The following is a 20,963-nucleotide window of genomic DNA, read 5'->3' as shown; positions in this document are numbered from 1 at the left end:
ATAAGTATATTGCATGATATATGTAACAACTCTGAAGAGCTACACCATACTCCCACCTTATCTGCAAGTCTTAAACTTGATCAGCAGCTAATTTTTACTAATTTCCTTATATAAATTCAACTCTAAAAGATAAGAATTTCAAGGGAAATTCTTTCCTTTTAGAGCTGATTCAAGAATGGTAAATTAATGAAGAACACGTTTCTACAAATGGGTTACACGAATATTAAAAAAAAATTTCAGAAAATTTTTGAAGATAACTTGTTTATATAAATAAATTCCTCTCTATAATCAAATCTATAACAATAATAAATTAAATTTATTAAAAACACAAAAATATATTTATAAAATAATAATAGTAATAAAAATAGTATAATACATACCTCGCCAGATGCAACTGCATCACCAGGTACAAATAATTCAGGATATACATTTTCTAAATACCATTTAAATGATTTACAACCTAATTTCTTCCTCAAATCTTTTTTTATTCACCCTAAAAAAAAGTATTTTCAATTTAAAAAAAAATTTTTTTTTTTAATAATTTCAATTCAATTTAACACTACTACTAATATAATTAAGCTATAATATAACTTAATATTGCACCATAAAATTGCTAGTCTAGTTTTAATGAATTATGTAAGCTATGTTATTGGTTCATTACAACCGATTTATGTAATTCATCATTTATAACACTTTCTATTTGTTTTCATTCCTATAAACTGGTTATTGAAGTAAGATGAACATCTATTTTCATTCAAAATGTAATATTAACATATATATGCATTTAAAGTTTATGCTAAACCAATATGTAGTAAAATAATTATTTCACCTTTACCTAAAGTTCCTAAAGATGATATATTTTTGTTTTTCCATATATAAAATTTTGATTTATGTGCATTTTATCTAAATAAGCAATTTTCCTTTAACTATAATTATTCATTTTAGACATTTTCTCAAGTAATTTCACTTGTGTACATAAACTGTCTGGGTATTCGATTTTCTTTTAACATTATACATGCTATATATATAACTATTTTGTTTATAATACACATGTAAATTTTTTAGTTGTAGATAGCAGTAATCTTTTCAGTGACTGGGCATTCATTGATATAAAGCTTAAAAATTGATTGTCACACTACTAGTACAACAAAATAGTTTAAGCTTTTAATATTACTTTGTTTTTAACATTTTCTTAGTTGATAAAAAAAAATGACTGTCGTATGAACCCTCTGAAGATTTTTCATTAATCTCATTTTATGCGAGAAACATGATTCAGTAAAATTTCATCTGTCAAAATGACATTTGTAATGATCACATGTTTGGTTGTCATGGCAAACATGGCAGTCCACTTGATAGAGGTTACATTTGTTACTGACTAAGTCATTTGTGACATCAGAATTAATATTGCAATGTTAAACAAAAATTATTATTTTGAACTTAATAATTGTTTATGTTTTTATTTTTAGAGAAAATTTTTATTTTAGGCGTGTTCATCATGTAATATGTAAATACTGTTAGTTTGTTGTCGTTTTGAGTTGGCTGTGAAATCATAGTTCAATCAGAGTGAAAAGAATGCTTTATTTTATATTAGTTTTTTTATAATATTATATTTATTGGTGTGTTGTATAATACGTAGATGAGCCAAAAGGATTGTGCGTTTATTACTGTTTTTAGTTGTTTGTGATATTTGAATTGTAACATTATACTTATTTCATCATAGTGTATTGTTTTATTTTTTCTGACAAAAGGTATTACCAAGCTGCTGTAATACACAAAATGAGCGGTGTATATCAAACATCTAACACAACGTAAAATTGATCAGAAATTTAGGAATGTTCAATCTGATAGTAATTTTTCTATTGTCTAAAAAACTTAACTTTACAATGACTAAAATTTATCAATTTCTTGCCAAAAATCATGAAATTTTCAGGTTTCATAGTTCTAAAAATCATGATTCCCATAGTAAAATTGGTTGAGTTTGACTAGTTTTTTTTTGTTTTTTACTTCCTTGTATGAAGTAAAGGAAGTATTGTGATCATGAAAAATTGTTGTTTTCAGATTTCAACGGAATCACCCATGAATCCATTTTGACTATTTTCGACGTGACGTCTGTACATATGCACGTATGTATGTATGTACTTATATATCTTGCATAACTCAAAAACAATTAGCTGTAGGATGTTGAAATTTTGGATTAGGACTGTTGTAACATCTAGTTGTGCACCTCCCCTTTTGATTGCAATCGACTGAACCAAAAGTGTCCAAAAAAAGCCCAAAAGAAGAAAACTGCAGATTTTGAACTTATAACTGCAGTACTAAACCCTCATTGAGAGATTTTTAATGATGTATCATAAGTGGTACTTATTTTCATTGGTTCCAGAGTTATAGTCAAATGAAATTTTAATTAATTAAATATTTGGATCTTATAAGGGAAAGGCACATTGGTTGGAATCAGACTTCATCTTCTTTTTTTTAACTTTTTGTAATTTAAATATATTGATTTATTAACCTCCAATTGTAAAAAAATTTACAATAAATAATTATTGAATAACAGCAATAAAATAAAAAAATATGAAAAATATCAGAAGTTATTAATGAAATAAAATTTTATGTACTTTTTATTTTTAGAAAAATGTGTATATATAATTTAATAGGCATGCAAGTAATGTGGTGTCCACATGAGATTTGGTGAAACATCTGATGATTATTTTTTTTTTTTTTTCATTTTGTTGATGGTTACATTGTAACAATTTAAAAAAACACAGCATTAGGTAGATATAAGACATACATTTATTTAAAGAATAATGAAGGGACTTTTACTCTATTCTAATGTTTCCTGTAAGATTGTTGAATTAATAATCTTATAAATATTTGATATTAATAACTAATATTTTAGCAATTGTGTAACTGTTTGTTTTATTAAAGAATTGGAGAATCATATCTTACTTTCAAATGAAATAAGTTTAAATCGAGTGTAGCAAAAAAAGTGTATATGTAATTTAATAGTACAAGGAAGTCCAGTCATGTGATGGTATCCATATCAGGTTTTTTTATATTTGTTTTTGGGTTCTTTAATCTTTAGAAAACTTTTCAAATAAGATATGGCCACAAATAAACATTTCTAGTTGATAGTGGATTAGAATTCTTACAATTTAAAAAAAAACTGCTAAAAAATAACAGGGTAACAAAAAATTTATAAATTTTTTAGCATAAGTTTAGAAATAGGTTTTATGAAGTTAAGTTTAGTCGTGTGGTAAGAAATAAAAGTAAAGTGACACCATGACTTTATTGAGCAGCATTTACTGCAGATTTTTACAGTCACATGGTGAACATTAAAACATGTAAATCAAAAGAAATTGTTAAAAGTTATGCACATGCCTGTGAAAGAAACTTCAGAAGTAATTTATTCATAATAAATTAAAAATAATAAACCTTTTCCCACTCTTTACAGATTTTTATTTTTTAATTCATGTATTTAAAGAAAAATCTCCATGGTGAGGAAGATTTTCTGATAAAAAAATATTAAATAATCAATATTTAAGGTAATTTTGGGTCAGTTCAAGCTGTCATCAAACTTATATAAATAATAATAATAAGTAAATAAAATAAAGATTAAAAATTACAAACCAAGTCATTTCCAACATGCTGATAATAGTATTTGGCATATTCATCCATCCATACTTCAGCTAGTCGAATTGAATTTCTTTTCAAAACATTAACACCAGTTCTCCATTTGTATGGTGAACGTTTTCAAAATATATGGCCGACATGTGAACATGGAACAATTTCCAGTGTTCCGCCACACATCCATGTCTACAAAAAATAATATAAATACATTAAAAAACAAATAATATATGTATTTACAAATATAAATAAATAGCTTGATCTACAAAGTACAGAATAAAATTAAATTAGGTAATATGACACTATTCTTTTTGAGGGCGAAAAACGTCTATCATTGCCCGGATTTTGTTTTTTTTTTTTATGAAAAAAAAGAAGAAATTAAAAACTAATCTACCAGATTTAAAACTTAAAACTAATATCACAGGTAAAAACTAAAATAAAAACCCAAAAGTAAATATAATTTAACAAGATCTGAGATGGGTGTAAAAGGCCCAATCTTGGATAACAAAAAGACTAAAAGAAAAAAAGCTAAAAAACATAAAAACACTAACATAAAACTTAAAACTAGGTTAAAAACTAAAATAGTAAAATTAAATAAAACTTAAAACTAATACAAATTACATAATAAAAAATTAAAACTAAGTTAAAAAAAAAATAAAAATGTGAAATGAAACTTACAACTAATATCACTAAAATCTTACAACTAATATCACAGACAAAGTTTTTTTTAAAATATAAAAAAAAACTATATAAAATTTGACAAATTCCGATATGGAGTGTAAAAGGCACACACACATTATATATAAATATATATATATAATAATTAAACTGTATTCTTTGGTTAGACAAATATATATATATAAACTAAATAAGTTAGAAAATTATCCAAATTAATAGAAAATTTTCTAATGTAATTCATTAGGTCAACAACCAAACAAACAAAATAACAAAAGCAGAAAACCCCCACAACTAAAAATGTAATCATTTTCATAGATACTCCCACCACCATTCCAATGATAACATTAAGTTACAACCCAAACAAAAAATACTAATCCTAAATTAATTAACCTAAACTACACAAAAAAAAGCCAAAATAAACAAATAACCAATTAATAATCAATTTTAATCTATTAAAATACATTAGCATATGTAATACTTAAATCAGATATGTCCGTTCTATTATTTATAGAATTTATATCCTTTTTAATGCGGATCATCTCAAATATATTTCTTTTTACGAAATTAGGTTCCCTTTCTAAAATTTTTACTTTATCATAATCAAATTTATGTTTTTTGGCTTTTTCATACTTATTCGATGGAGTAATTTCATTTTTCCTATATTTATGTATCTCAATACTTTTTTTAAATATTGGGATGTTTGTCCAATATAACATGCTGAATAACCACTATACAGATTTTGCTTCTTTGTTGGCGCCTTTAATTTTGGAAAAATGTTACCGATTGTATTGTACCTACTGTGAGCCACCATCAGTACATATTTAAAAATTTTTTTTATATTTTCAGACAAATCAGGATCATATTGAAGCACCAAATATTCTTTTTCATATTCTCTTTTTTATAAGAAAATGTATTGTAAAGCCTATAAATTCTAGACTTCACACAATTTTATCAATAAAACTTTTGGAATAGTTATTTTCCAAAAGCAACTCTCTAACTTTTTTAATTATTATCTGTCTTTCTTTAGGATGTATACATAGGATGTATTTCTTTAGCATACATATATATATATATATATATATATATATGCGTGTACATGAAACTAAACTTTAGCCCCAGGTTGGAGCTTTTTATATCGCACATTAATTGGTTCCTGGTTCCTGGATTGATCAAGTAAAAAATAAACTTAATATTTCAAGAGGAAATCCAACAGAGAATCAGCTGAAAGACACCATAATAAACCACCAGTGAAAAAGAGATCTATGTTAAGAAAAAAAATGGTAAATCAATATGAAAAGAATGATCTACCTTTATGTAGCAATAAAAAAACAAGTCAAACAACCACATAAAAAAAAAGGCGTGCATCACTAAGCACAGTCGACACCTATCCACCCCAGAATCCCTCAGGTGATAGCAATATCCTTATCCATAATAGAAATAATACATTTTACTGATCAATGGATTTTCTACTGACCAGCTTAAATAAATGCAATAAATTTCTTTTGTTCAGATACAAAAAAGAGTCACCTTTTCAATTAAAAACCCTATATTATATAGACATTTAATGACATTATACAAAAGGGTTGTCTTCTTAACGATTCATAATTATTTAGATTGAATAAAAATAGTAGCAATAATTTAAGTCTTTAAAATGTCAAAACAGATTTTAAAACAGCCTAGGTAAAAAAAGTGAACCACCAGGTTGGTCTAGTGGTTAACGCGTCTTCCCAAATCAGCTGATTTGGAAAGTCGAGAGTTACAGCGTTCAAGTCCTAGTAAAGCCAGTTATTTTTACATGGATTTGAATACTAGATCGTGGATACCGGTGTTCTTTGGTGGTTGGGATTCAATTAACCACACATCTCAGGAATGGTCGAACTGAGAATGTACAAGACTACACTTCATTTACACTCATACCATCTTCATTCATCCTCTGAAGAATTATCTAAACGGTAGTTACCAGAGGCTAAACAGGAAAAAAGAGAGAGGTAAAAAAAGTGAAGCTGTCAACAACATATTCAGGCCCCAACATACTCATATATTGGGGATCTGAGCATATCCAGGCCCCAGAGCCTTTAAGTCTCTTTGCTCTTAAAATGAGAGCCTCAATGGAAGCTTTGCTTTATAATAAACTGCTTAAAATCAATCTTTAAAAAATCAGTTCCAACCTTTTCTTATAAACCTAGTAGTACGATCAGAACTGCTAGACTCATAAAACCAAGAGAAAAGGGATCAATGAAAAAAAGGTGATAAAGTAGCAAAAAAAGGACATGAATAACACACGTCTCACCATCCCCAACAAATTTTTTTGGGAGGAAGAAAAATCAGGGTACTTAACCCAAATGAGAATAGCACATTGCTGATGTAGGACTTTTTTTTACATTCACCATAAAATACAACATACATAACAACATTAACTGCTTTTCTTCCAGAAAAAAAAAAAAAGAATGCTTAGGCCTCATCATCCTTTATGGAGGTCTGAATAAGACTGAGCACTGTCTGAACGATCTTAGTTTCCTAAGGGGAACTTAAATTATACATAAAAATTTTCTTTTGTAAAATTTTGAGATACCTAACTAATAAGACCTAAATTTTCCTGCCAGTGAGACCGATAGCAACCAAAATTAAATAGTATCATTGCAACAGATATAGAAATTATCATGTCAAATTTCATCCAAACCAAGTATGAAGATATCAAGCAAAAAATAAGCCAACTTATCTATAAATAGATCTTTCATTGTTAAAATTGTGTTTTTTGATTAAGTGGGTCCATATGAAATGTCAAGATGTTCAAACCACGACATTCAAAGTTTGATCTGATTTGCATACTTTCCCTTATAGAGTGTAATGTATAGTTATATTAGCCAAGAAGGAATAGTAAAAACATTATTAATCATAAATGAATTTAAAACGGATGAAAAAAGTATTAAAAAAAAAACAGACAATGAAAAAGTGAAGATTTATATTCTTTGGTCAGCTTGTCAGAATAGTAAAAACAGGTTAACTTAGAAAATATAATGAGATAGAGGTAAAATAGATTAAAGAAGTTAAAAAAAGGACAAAATTTAAAATGTATATCAGAAAAAGAATTATACAGTACATTCGGAAAGTTTTTTTGCAGTACTCCAGTACGCTTTAGAATTATGAGGTGTGTTCTGTTTTTTTGGCATTAGGTTGGTTGCTTGTTGGGTTCGTTGAATGTTGTTTAGTAATAAACTAAGACATCAACTGTTGATTTGTGACTGAACGTGCTTCGTTTTGCTTTGTATTGTTTCGTCTACCAGAATCATTAGTAGTGACAAACAATGGTTCTTTTGGTAGAGGAATAAATTTTTCTTGTTGAACACATCTTTCATAAAGATAACAAGTATACTGATTTAGCGAAGCACAAGTTTTCTGAAAAGTATTCAAAAATATTCCTGTTTCCCACTCCAATGCAGTTCAAACTCTTATCTAAAAATTTCATGCAACAGGCTCTGTTGAAGACGCTGATCGAAGTGGAAGACCACCTAAGCTAATTGAACAGGAGCTACTGATATTTCAGATGCTATAACATAAAGCTCAAAGAAAGAAATGAAAGTTTTCCCCTACAAAGTAATTTGTTACGTTACATTTTTTTATAGATGAAGCGTGGTTTCATCTGGGAGGATATATTAATTCACAAAATACTCTACTGTGGTCGATAACTAACCCTCATTTACACAAACAAGCTTTACACGAAGCAAAAATTTGAGTCTAGGTCGGTATGAATAGAACACGCATTGTGGGTCCAATCTTTTTTGAAAATACAATTAATAGTGATCGTTACTGTGCTATTTTAACAAACTTCATTAGTCTGTAAACAAACATGGAAATTAATAACAGTTGGGACCAACAAGATGGCGCCACACGACACAGCTAACAGGTCAATGACTTTTTTATAAAACATCTTTGGCGAACAAAACATTTCGAGGGATTTGCGACCTCCAGAATACTTTCTACGGAGGGCTGTGAAAGAAGAAGTGTATCGCAACAGATCATGTACAATTGGCGAACTAAAAACTGCAATAACAATATATACGCAAGACATTCAAGTACAACTGGTTAAAGTAATTGGAAACAAACTGAAACATTTGCAGCGTTTATAAACTATTCATCTTTTATAAACTATTCCAGTTATTATAATATCAGTTTTTATAAAATAATGAAACAAAAATTCAAAGTAATAATTAAGAAAGTTTTATCATTACAATTCCATAATCCCAGTGCACAGCAACTTTCCGAATGCACTGTAGAATTAACACCTTTTAAAATCAAATTTATGATGTTAAAAGGTTTACAAGAACAAAAGACCTGGAAAGAAAATCAGAAAATGAAATGCCCAAAGCCCAAAGAACATGCGAAACGAATGAAGAGGTACTGGGAAGAGAGAAAACAGCATAGGAGAAAGAACTTAAGGAGTTAAGAGTTAAAACAATATCCTAAAATCAAAAAGAAAAAAGAAACAAATACATATAAAAACAGAGGTTATAAATAATTTTAAACCAAAACATACAATATTAATAAAATTTAAAAAAATAAAAATTTATAAATCAAAAAATCAACTGACCTTAAAAGATAATTCAAGATTTTCTCCACCCATATATCAAATCCACATCATAAGTGCCAAGTTTTTCAAAGAAATCTTTGTCAATACTAAATAGACATCAATAACAGGACAAACAACCGTTGTTGGATCTAATGCAATTCTATCAAGTAGTGGTTCTAGTATGTAGTAGCATACGGCTGCCACAATGTAGTGATAAATACAAGTAATAAAACAAATTGAATATAATAAGAAAGTGTTTGGAATATTTTTTTTTTGTAAGTTTTAGAATTGATCAGCCTTAGACTAAGATTCTAAAAGATGAATTGTTACTTGCCATACAGCATGTTGACAATGTACATTCATTTGCTAAAGCTTTATCGTGATCTGTGCACTACTTCTCAAATAATATCAGAACTCATGAGCTTGGCCAAGAACCTGCTTGAATTATGAAGTCAGTTAAAAATTAAATATTTAAGGTGTATTTTAAAACTAATCCAGGAACTACAAGGTCAAACTATGTGAACATCATCAATAGTGGTTAATCTGTAACGTGAAGTATAAATAATATGAAAAATATGAGAAAATCAGTAAATATCAATCCTACTTATGCAAAATTCCATTAAAAAAAAAGGCAATACAACAATTATATGAATATTTTTTGTCTTTCTATAAAGTACTATGTGATTGCAATATAATTTATAGTTTCTGTTGGAATATTAATGCTATATACACCAATAGACATATTATTAGTATTATTTCTAATTAATTATTAATGTTGTTAACTACTTAATTATTTTTTTTATGTGGTTAATATAACTATTATGTAATAATAACTATTATGTAACAGTAGATATATTAATTATTATATAAAGCCAGAAATTAAAATTAAAAAATAATGTTCCTACCATAAAAACCTGCAAATTTAAGTAATTTTTTTTTACAAGAGTCCTGTGTGATTATGTTAAACCGAAAAAATTAAAATAGATAGTCGAATGCGTCTATTAAATACTTTAAATAAAGGGGAATCCTGATACTTATTTTTACCAGATTCTACAGCAACATTAATAATGCAATATTTATATATATTTTTTCAAACTGAAGTGAATAGAGGACCCCATGAAGTAGTAGAACTGATCTCTGATGAAATTCTTTTATTTACTTGTGCCAAAGGAAATGTAGTAAAAAAGAAAAGTTTCTATACCACAATACTAATAAATTAGTTAATTACAAAAAACCTTGGAATTTAAAGTGCCTAGAGAAGGAATAATACTCAAATTATCACAATGTTCAGTTCATCTTAGTTCACATATATAGAATCTTTTTTTGACAAGAATGGTTTGAGTATTGGAATATTTTAATTTCTGTTAAATGACTGCTGCAGTGGCACACAGTGGCCAAGTAAATCAAGACTTGCACCTCTTGAACACCATTAATAAAGTTTCCTGTGCTTTCTTAAAGGTACAATGTGTTTTGAATATCACATAATTTTTTTTCAATTTTTTGTTAATTTAAAATGATTCAAGGGATATAATGTATTTAATGGTAGAGAGAGGTAGAGTTCCACTGAACTCTATGGCACTACTCTGTTTCACAGACCAAGAACAGAATAGTTTGTTTGAAAAAATGGTTGTTAAAAAAATGTTTATTATAGACATATATATGCATTTTTTAATAAGTCATTACACACTATAAAGGAAATAAGTACATAACCAGTTTAACTTTGTATGTATAATTTCAAATAATTTTGTAAAATATTACTTTTATGTTAATTATGGGAAGCCATCAATCAGACTTTCAGATTTGTTTAAATTTAAATGGCATAAAAGAGATTTACAAATATCAATAGGTAAAACAAAAAAACTCAAATTCATCTTTGCATCTCTTAATTTCAAATTTTAGACATGAAACTGACATTACCAATATAGTGAAAAAAGGAAGAGGTAAATGTTTGTCATGTATTTACTCAGATTTGTGGAATGAAGTAGACGTCTAAGAAGATGTACAAGAAGTACAAGTATGTAGAAACGTTAAATATGTATGTTACTTAATCTGTTTCTTAGAGTACAAAGAACAAATGTGCACTAGACATGAGTTCTGGTAAACTAATTCTCTAAAGGAGAAGGTTAGGAATGAGGAAATAATTTTATGAAATTGAATATGGAGAATCCAAGATAAAAATTAAATGATTTGAAATTAAAAATAAAATTAATTTGTACTAGTAAAATTTTAATTGAGCTTGAAAAAGATGTAGTTTGTAAGTGTGGATTCATAAAACCATGCTGAAGAATAGGAGACTAATAAGGGTTTGGAAACAAGTGAAGCACTTACAGGGAGTAGTCAGGCATGGAATTTGAGAAGCAGAAGATGATTATAATGGCTGAATAAGTTCAATTAGTATAAATATACATTAATGTATTCTATTATTATTCAATTATTATTAAAAAAAAACCACGTGATAAAGGAATCATATGTAGAGAACATTAAAAAAGTTTTATTTACCATTCATTTCATATTACAATTTTCATAATCATGAGTAGTGTTTTTTTCAAACTATATGTGTTATGTGCATATAAATAAGGATTTAATAAATATAATTAATTTTGCTGTTCCAGGCATTTGTACATATATCTACAGCTTACTCAAACTGTCTTTTAAGTAAAATTGAAGAAAAAGTTTATGAACCACCCATTGATGATAAACAATTAATCATTATAACAGATGCCGAGATGATCAGCAGTTGGGTCAACTTACACCCATGTAATAATAATTATTGTAAATCTTATAACAATGCAGTAATTTTTTAAAACAAACTTTTATCTTTAGTAAGACATTTTTATTGAGTACTATTGCCATAGGTGTACATCATATGTTCAAATTAAGTCCAATTGACAAACTAATTTATAAAACTGGGTGGCGTTCATTATATCTGGTACAATACTACTTGGAACCATCACAAAAATGATGACAACATTAAGTATAACATTTCTTAATATTCCTGCTGATGATGCTATGAATACTGTCGCCCATAACAGAATGAACATGAACCATTGACAAACTAGTATATGCAGGTGTAATTAGACCATTATAGGTATAAATCTGCGTTTAATTTCTTTCATGAATATCAATGTGGATTCCGGCTGGACCACAGTATTGCAACAGCATTATTAAAAATACCTAATAATATCCATCTAGCTTTGAATCAATGACATATGACTTTCACCTAATAATACTATTTTAAAGCCTTTGCTATGTTCTTCATAATATTCATTTAAATAAGTTAAAAATATATATGTAATAAATGTAATGTATATGTTTATACTCATAAATTATATTAAATAATAATTTTTACTTAAATAATATTTCTGATGCTGCAAATAAAGCATTGATATTGTCTCATTAGTTGCAAGGGCTGAATATTATCATTTGTCTTTAAATGTGGATAAAACAAAACATATATACTGGTGGCTGAAAAGTAACTTTACAACCATCCCCTCTAATGTTTTTTATAATAGAGATAACTGGAACTGAATTTTGGGCAATCAGAATTTAGTTTTAATTACATAATTTATCTCATATTATCAAACTCTTTAAAATGATATATCAAATGACCGTTGTCTCGTTTGAAATTTTTGAGTTTCTCCTTAACCCCACCACCCAAAAATTAAAAAGAATGATATATAACTTCAATGAAGTAAGCCTTTGGTGCAAGTAGTAAGAACAATACAAACTGAAACCAATTATCTCAATCATAAAAAGAATTAGAGGAGGATGTAAGTTGCTTTTCAGCCACCCAGTATATGTTTTGTATATATATATACACAAGATATTTAGAGAGATACAGAGGGAGAAGGGGGCTATCCCTAACTCCTTGGTAACATCATCACTTCAAGTCACTTACATGTTTCCATAATGATTTTTTATAATGACTAGTCTATATTAAGTTATTAAGGCTTGGAATTTTGTTTGACAAAACCCTGAGTTTTTCTGTTGAGGTTACTCGTGTATGTGTTGATGGAGGTATGCACCAACTTAAATGGCAATAATGATTTCTTATAGTCTATCTTCAAAAGCAAGAGTACTTGTTCCTTTTCTCTAATTATTGCTCAGTAGTTCATAATGATTTTAACTATTACGGATAACAATCATAACCTTATTTTGCTGTTTTCTGTATGTTTCAAAGATGAAAGATACTATTTAATATTTATGTTTAGTAACTTTTTCACATAACTGGAATATTATCTTTGCCAGACTAATTAAGATGAACCCTTATTTGTAAAACTATGATTAAGACTGTGCAATAATCAAAATCCAAGTTTAATAGGATGAATGCTCCAGAGAATGAAAATTTTAGAAGCTTGAATAGTTTTAACTTTCAGTAATTTAATCTTTAGTGTCATTTAGAAAAAATAGTACTGTAACATATTCTATAGAAATTACTAAAAAATTAAAATAGCTATTTTAATATTTTTTGAATAAGATTACAACAATAAATGTTCATAAATTTAGAAAGTGCAAAATCAATAGTGAATGAACAATAACTAGCAGGTAATGAATAATATTGTACGTGGAAAAGGATTAATTTGAGTTAGCCAAACAAATTAATAATCTCTGAACTTCTAATTATCCTACATAAAGTTCTCATTATTCTATTTTGCCTACAAATTTAAACATAGTTTAAGGAAAACTCTAAATTCCTCTAACATTTTCCAGTATTGGAGAAGATACTTTTCACTACATGTTCTTTGTCACATAAGATTTGGTCTCGTTTTGTAGACCACTTCCAAAAATTAGGCATCTTTCCATAGAATTTACTTCATATTTATATTTGTTTCATGGAATTTACTTCATATTCATTATCTTTAATACTTTACAACTAATCTAGAAAATTCTGAACCACCGTACAAAGCTATTATGTAATTACAAACACAAAAATTTTCACAATTAGGTAAGTCAGAACTATTATTATTAATAAAGTTCATAGGTATTTATATCACATTCATCACTATCACTGGTATTTATTTTAGCTTTGTTGCCCATATTGATACGCAGGTAATATCTCATCAGAAATTTTTTTATTATGTTTTTCTTACGCTTGCCTTTTTCTTCACTGTTTCAACACTTGTTGCATAATTAACTGTTTTTCTTTCTTCTCCATATATTTTTATTTCTGTGCAAATTTTGCTTTTTTGATGATAAGCATCAGACATTTTTTTATTTATACTTATGTTGTTTGACTTTATTCTTTTTACCCCATCATTCTTCTTTGGAAAATACAGGTTTTTTTTTTTTTTTAATGAGATGTGCAAGCATCAACTACTATTTCAGATTTCATTGGTAATAAGCTTTTTAACCAAATCTTTGATATAAAATACATTTTCTGAAGGATCAGAGGTGACAGATGAATTTATGATAATATTATTAACGAGATGGTTATCACAAGATTCTATTAAATCTACATTTAAATTCTCTTTATCAGTTGCTTGAGATTCTGCTTTTCAAGAATTGGAATCAAGGTTTTCTTTTTTTTGTTTAACATTCTCAATGTCTTTTCCATTATTTTCTTTACGAATATTAACAGAACTACTAATTTTTTTTTGGTTTCATTCAGTACTAAAAACAATCTGACCTTGGTTTTGTGCAGTTCAAATACACTTTTTATAACATTCCTGTCTTGTTTCTAGCCCAGATTCAGTTATTTCAATGATAGGTCAATAAACAGGATCAATTACTTCAGTTACTTTAATTGCAGTGGTATCAGCCAGCCTCATTCTCTCAATAGTCCTATTTTCTGTGGAATGTGGCATACATATTAGCGGTGTCTTTGAAATGTTAATATGATTAAAACTTAAGCAACAAAGTTCAAATCTACGGTAAGTTTAGAGACTATAAATTTTTTTTTACTTAAACCAAACTGATATACAATAATGATCATGGGCATGTGTTGCAAAGATACCCAACTGCATGTCTATGCCTTAGAAAGTTCATATTACTAACATTTCACTTTTTAGTGATTGCTTTAAATACTTTAATAATCTGTTTAACTCTATTCTATTAATATAGTCTTAATAATAAAGGTGTTAACAAGAATTTTTTTATTAAACTATGATAAATAGCTACACAATCATCAACAAAAAACATTTGGTGTGCCTGCCCAGTTTTAATGTTTTTAATTATTACTTCTCTTCATGTCCATACATTATATAATTTCAGTAATCTGATTCAGCAAGTATAATACTGTAATTTTATTCAATTATTTCTTTAACTTAAAATAATGTATTAAATTTCATTATTTATTATTACTTTCTATTTATTTTTTATTAAATCTATTCAAAATATTTACCTTCTGTTAGAAAACAAAGCCAAACCAGAAAAATGACTAGTAAGAATACAGATACGATTACTTTATGAGAATGTTTTAAATTGTAAAAATATATTGTCATATTTATTCATTTGTAGTGACAGAATATAACATGACACAGAAAGATCATATTAAAAAGTTCTTTGAAAAGCTCTTTTTGTTATGAATTCAGTATACGAATGAATACTTAATAATTGAATAGTTACACCCATCACTGTTGATGAAGTGAATGCTATAAGAAATATAGATACGCTTAAAATGCATGTCATACATATGTAGGGGCCAAATGTTTAAGATGTAATTTTTAAATTAGAATAAATGAATATGATTTCATATGTGGTTGGCATATACTTGCAAATAGTTACTGATATTCTAAAAAAATGTGTTTAATATGTCTTAATAAAAGACTAAATTTATTTATTTATTTTTCAGATTTTTAAAGGATTGTCCTAATATATACATATATACTAAGAGGGTTGCTGAAAGTCTTATTAAACAATATGGTAAAGGGCTTCCTGTTATTATTGTAAGGCCCAGCATAAGTAAGTATTCTATTCCCGGACCTTCTATATTAATTAATAAAAAAATAATTAATATGGCAGATAAAATTAAAATAAATTCTCAGTCTTCTTCAGAATACCAGCAGCTAGTTATTTTTATCTAATCTGCTGCTGCATAGATTAGTGATTAGAATCATAGTTTAAGAATTGTTATGTACGTTGCTGAACCTAGGTTCAAATCCAATTAAAGAAGTAATTACTACTATTTGGGTTTGAATACATATATCACTGTTTATCTTTGATAATTTGGGGCTCAGTTATTTTCAATGTCCAAAAACAATTGGCCTGAGATTAGAAATCATAAAAAAAAATTACAGTATAAGTGATGAAGGAAAATTCTGACATATTAAGGAAAAGTAGAAATCAAGATAAATGTCCCAAATATTCTTAAATAATTCAATATCAGTACAACAGTTCAGTTACTGTTATAAGCACTTCAATGTATAACTTACTAATATAAGAAGTCCAATCAGCATTAGAAGATGCAGTAAGCTAAGAATTTTTAGATTATTGCCATTTCCTTTCTTCTTATTAGCATAAATAAATAAATTTATATTACTAATAAATTTCACTGATAGAAAGTATTTAAACTATAGAAAATAATTTGTAATTGTTGTTTTTAGAGTAAATGTGTAATGTGAACAAACAAAAATGGAGCTGAGCTTAAAATACCTTGCGGGGGAACAACTAACTTGAACTAACTTACTTTTAAGTGAGTAGGGGTAAACAGGAATTACTCAGGAGATGCATTCTAACAAACTCCTAATCATGACTAGCAGACAATTAAGTAGATTTAAAATTACTCATAGCTTAGCTTTAAAACAACAGAAAAGTAAAACACAAGAAAACAATAAATGAAAAAAAGTAAGAGAATTGTTAAAAAGTGTGTATAGAAAAAAATCTGAGGGGTAGTTATAAACATGTAAAAAATTATGTTTAACAAAAGAGAAAGAGGAGGACCAATTCTTTTGTTTGGAAGAAGAAATTATTAATCTAGAAATACATTACTTGTTTACATAAAATACATCAGATTTTTTAAGCAGAACCAACATGGTTTTAGATAGTTTTTTTTCTTTTTAATGTGGTGTTTAAATAGAATTGGATATTTATTCAGTTATAATTTTGTCAAATATTAAACACCTCTGTGCCATATAGTTTATGTAGTATTTAAATTTGATCAAAAATAATAGGCCTACTAATACTAACTATAAAAGACATAATAAAAGTAAAATTTTTTTTATGAATACAAAATCTAAATAAATGTTCACAATGTACCTAATATAAAACTGTTTTTTTTTTTTTTTTTATGTTTGTCAGTGGTGGTATGCAATAAAGATTGTTTTTTGAATTATCGACTCTTTTAAAGGCAATCTGAACTAAATTAATGAAAATTTAAAATAAATGCTTTCAAATATTTTGAACATTATTAAGGCAATCTTCAGTAACTCAATGCTATTTTTATTTAAAAGAACAAGTGGTATTTTTGAGTTAAGCAGAAAGATATTTAGAATGATACAAAAATGTGTCAGATTTCAAACATGTCAGTTCATTTCTTTCTTTTATCACTGTGAATTTATATATACTTGATATTGTTTGTGTTGAAATCTGAGCATTTGTTTTGTGTATTTATGGAAGTTTTCCAGTTTTGGTAGATATAACTTTAATTTAATTTAATTTCTCTATGATATGGTTAGCAAACGTTGACTATGTATATATTATAGGCTATTATGTGTGTGGTACAGTAATTTGTTTTTCTATGTAATGGTTAACTTGAAACAAAACAAATTGTTTGTTTACACATGCTTTTACTTTATATATAAGCATGATGTACTTTTATTTGTGCAGACAATGACAACTGGAGCCTTATTTAGTGAAGTATTTCTGTACATAAAACCAATATCTAAAAAATTGGCAATATTAAATTTTTTACAGAAACTATTAATAGAAGCTTAGTGAATCAGTTATACTACAAATAAACTCTGCCAAATAGAAATCAGTCTTCTGAAAATCAGAACATCTACTCAACAACCTAATATTTTAAGAATTTTCATTTTTATAAGTAAATTATTTTCACAATGATTGAATACAGCTGGATTAGAAATGAACAAGAAAATAATTCATAACTTTTTTGTGGGTTATTATGCCTTTAAATAGTGGATAAATAGTCCTTTTGAAGTTATTTGACATTCTTAACAGAGTTTTATGTTTAAATTAAAACTATAATCTTTATGGCCCATAATTTAAATATTTTATCTCTGGAACTGGGTTTAATTTAAATTAGTCTACGAACAACTATTGAAAAAAATTGAATAAAGAGACAAATAAAATCTGTTTATTGAATAAAAATTTACTTTATTAACTAGTTTTTGTTTTATATTTTTCAGTCACAGGTTCAAGTAAAGAACCTGTCCCAGGTTGGATTGATAATTTGTATGGCACTTCTGGAGTTTGTGTTGGATATTCAACTGGATTTATAAGAATAATGGAATGTGATCCTAATGTTACAGCTGATATAATACCTGTTGATGTGGTAGCTAACATAATAATTGCTTCAGTATGGAATTTAAATTGTAGGTGAGTTTTAAATTTTAATAAAAGTTATAATACAAAAAGATATTTTTAATCATAAATTGAACCAATTTTAATTTTTAAGAAATTACAACTGGTCTTGTGCAAGTAACTCTTTTCTGCAGTCTTTCAAGAATTTCTTGGTAAACATATTGATTTACAGTCTGTCCTGTAGGCAAAAACTCCTTATGGACAATGCCATTACTATCGAAGAAACAAATTATCATGATTTTGATTTTTAATCTGTTCATTTTTGCTTTTTTGGGACGTGGTGAGTTTGAAGTGTACCACTCCTTGCTGTGGCATTTTGTTTCAGGGTCATAGTCAAATATCCAAGATTCATCACCAGTATTAACATTTTTTTTAACTGATACACAATTTCTGTCCTCCCAGGCTTCCAAGTTCCTTCCACCATCACGAGATATCTATGACGGGTGGTGGATGATGTGCTCGAAGAAGCAAAGCTACTATAATTGATTGACTGAGGCAGAACTTGAATCTCTGATTATTGAATGATGAGTCATACACTTTGGTCATCTTTGTCTGATAGATTCTCATGCATCAATCTATTCTAGAGTTCAGCATCCCTACTTCTATATCATACTTGGCGCATGTCCAGAAACTTTTTTCTGTTACTTCAGAAACAGCCAAGATATGCTGCTCCGCTAGGCAACAGAGCTCAGCACTTTTTTTAGCTCTAGATTTTCAGATACCTCCAGTACTACTGTTATTCAATGTTATTACCTCCTTTAGCGGCCTTCTCCTGTAAATTATTGTTTTAGTTTTTGTATATAAAAACTACACACATCCGGTTACCTTACAAAAAGTTTTATAATATTATAAACAGCATGAATTCTGATGCTATAGTTCATACAGATGGATCTAAACACGATAATTCTGTTGGTTGTGCTTCTGTGGTTGGCAATAGAACATACTCATGTGTTTGGCCTTCCCAGCATAGTCAGCATTTTTGTCGCAGAGTTGTATGCTATTAATAAAGCCTTAAGTATAATTAACCAAACATATGACACGTAGTCATCTGTTCAGATTCCATGAGTGGCTTGCAGGCGATTAGTGCTACCAGACAAGTTGGCGTCTGTGAGATTCACTCTATCATATCTGAGATAAAACAGTGTAACACAAGTGTGAGCTTCTGCTGGAGCACCAGACATGTTGGAATTTCAAGAAATGAGCAAGCTGATAGTGCAGCAAAATTGGCTAGTTTGTAGCCCACTTCAACTAATCGCATTGTTTCTGATGACCTTGCCTGTTATCTTGAAAGATAAAATGAATGGAAAACTACCATCTACAAAAAACTTCGTCCAGTTAAGAACACTATGTCATCGTAGAATTCCTCATGCAGGATTAACCGTTGAGAGGAGGTATGTGAATAGGGCACACTAAATTTACTCATGGACACCTCATGAATCAGACCGATGCACCAGTCTATGTTTGTTGCGACTGCCAACTAACAATATATCACATCCTTGTGGACTATGTCTGTTATGCTGTATTGTGTCCCAAGTTTAAACTAGGAGTTAATATCCAAAATATTAATGTCTACAATTTCTTAAGGCCGAATATCTGGATTCAAATATTTGATTTTAACTGTAATGTGTGACTTTTAACTCTATTTATGACTTTTAACGTACAGCAATTCGTTATTTCATGTTAATCTTTATATTGTTTTTATTTTTGTTTCATTTTGCATTTAGAATATCGCATAGGTATTTTATATCTGTTCAATTTTTAAGGTAAATTTTGATTGTTAATTTGTAATCATTTACTATAGTAATTTTAGGCTGATAACAATATCTCATTGTACATTCAGGAAATGTACATTCAGGATCAGATTTGAATTGTGTCTATTCAAGTCTAACATTTTCTCTAACTTTATTTATTTTAACTATAGTTTGGAAATCTAATTTTCAGTCTTTTTTCTGCACGATACTCTTGATTTACCTTGTTTTAATTGCGTTCAGTCTTTTCTTGGGTTCAACCATTTAAGTTAAACTTTATGTTTTACCCAGAAATGTTGGCGTTATTATATACAATAGGGTACTTTTTACATTTATATTTGCTTTTTGGTTAATTTCACCTTTAATTATTAGTTATAATAAACAGGTAGTACATATTTTCAAATCTAATGTGCACTTTTTCTGAAATTCTTTTTGCAATTTGTGTTAATCCAGTGTTCATAATTTATGGATAACGAAGGTACAAATAAAGTTAAATGTACTTTAAATTTAACTACCACTTCTCTAAAGGAGTCGCAATATATAAAAATAGTTTTAGTCATTGATTGTTTTTCGCATTAAATTTGAGAGAACCAGATTTCAGCCTAAAAGCTTTTTTGTACTACTATTCTTCTGAATCTTTAGCACAATTCTAGTTCCTAGCAAGACTTACAACCTGGCCTACCAAATCAGAATAATTAATTACATGTAGAGAAATGCTCCAGAAGTTCTGTTCCTTCAGTTTTGTAGTAGCTCACATTTCAGAAGTAAGTGCTTATCAATTACAATTGATTGTTGTATACACATAAAAATTGTTGATTGATTGTAGTTGGGTCTTCTCATATAATCTATATAAGACAATATAATCCGAG

At 27.9% G+C, this 20,963-nt stretch overlaps 1 pseudogene; it reads right to left on the bottom strand.

The window, feature by feature from the left end:
• LOC142320074 (putative polypeptide N-acetylgalactosaminyltransferase 9) overlaps positions 1 to 8,923 on the bottom strand; it is a 28,117-nt pseudogene extending 19,194 nt beyond the window's left edge.
• Between the last annotated feature and the right edge of the window lie 12,040 nt (positions 8,924 to 20,963).

This window comes from Lycorma delicatula, chromosome 2, assembly GCF_047948215.1.
Source record: "Lycorma delicatula isolate Av1 chromosome 2, ASM4794821v1, whole genome shotgun sequence".
Taxonomy (NCBI): Eukaryota; Metazoa; Arthropoda; class Insecta; order Hemiptera; family Fulgoridae; genus Lycorma; species Lycorma delicatula.
Note: the sequence above shows the minus strand (reverse complement) of the source record. Positions and strands in the feature narration are given on the sequence as shown.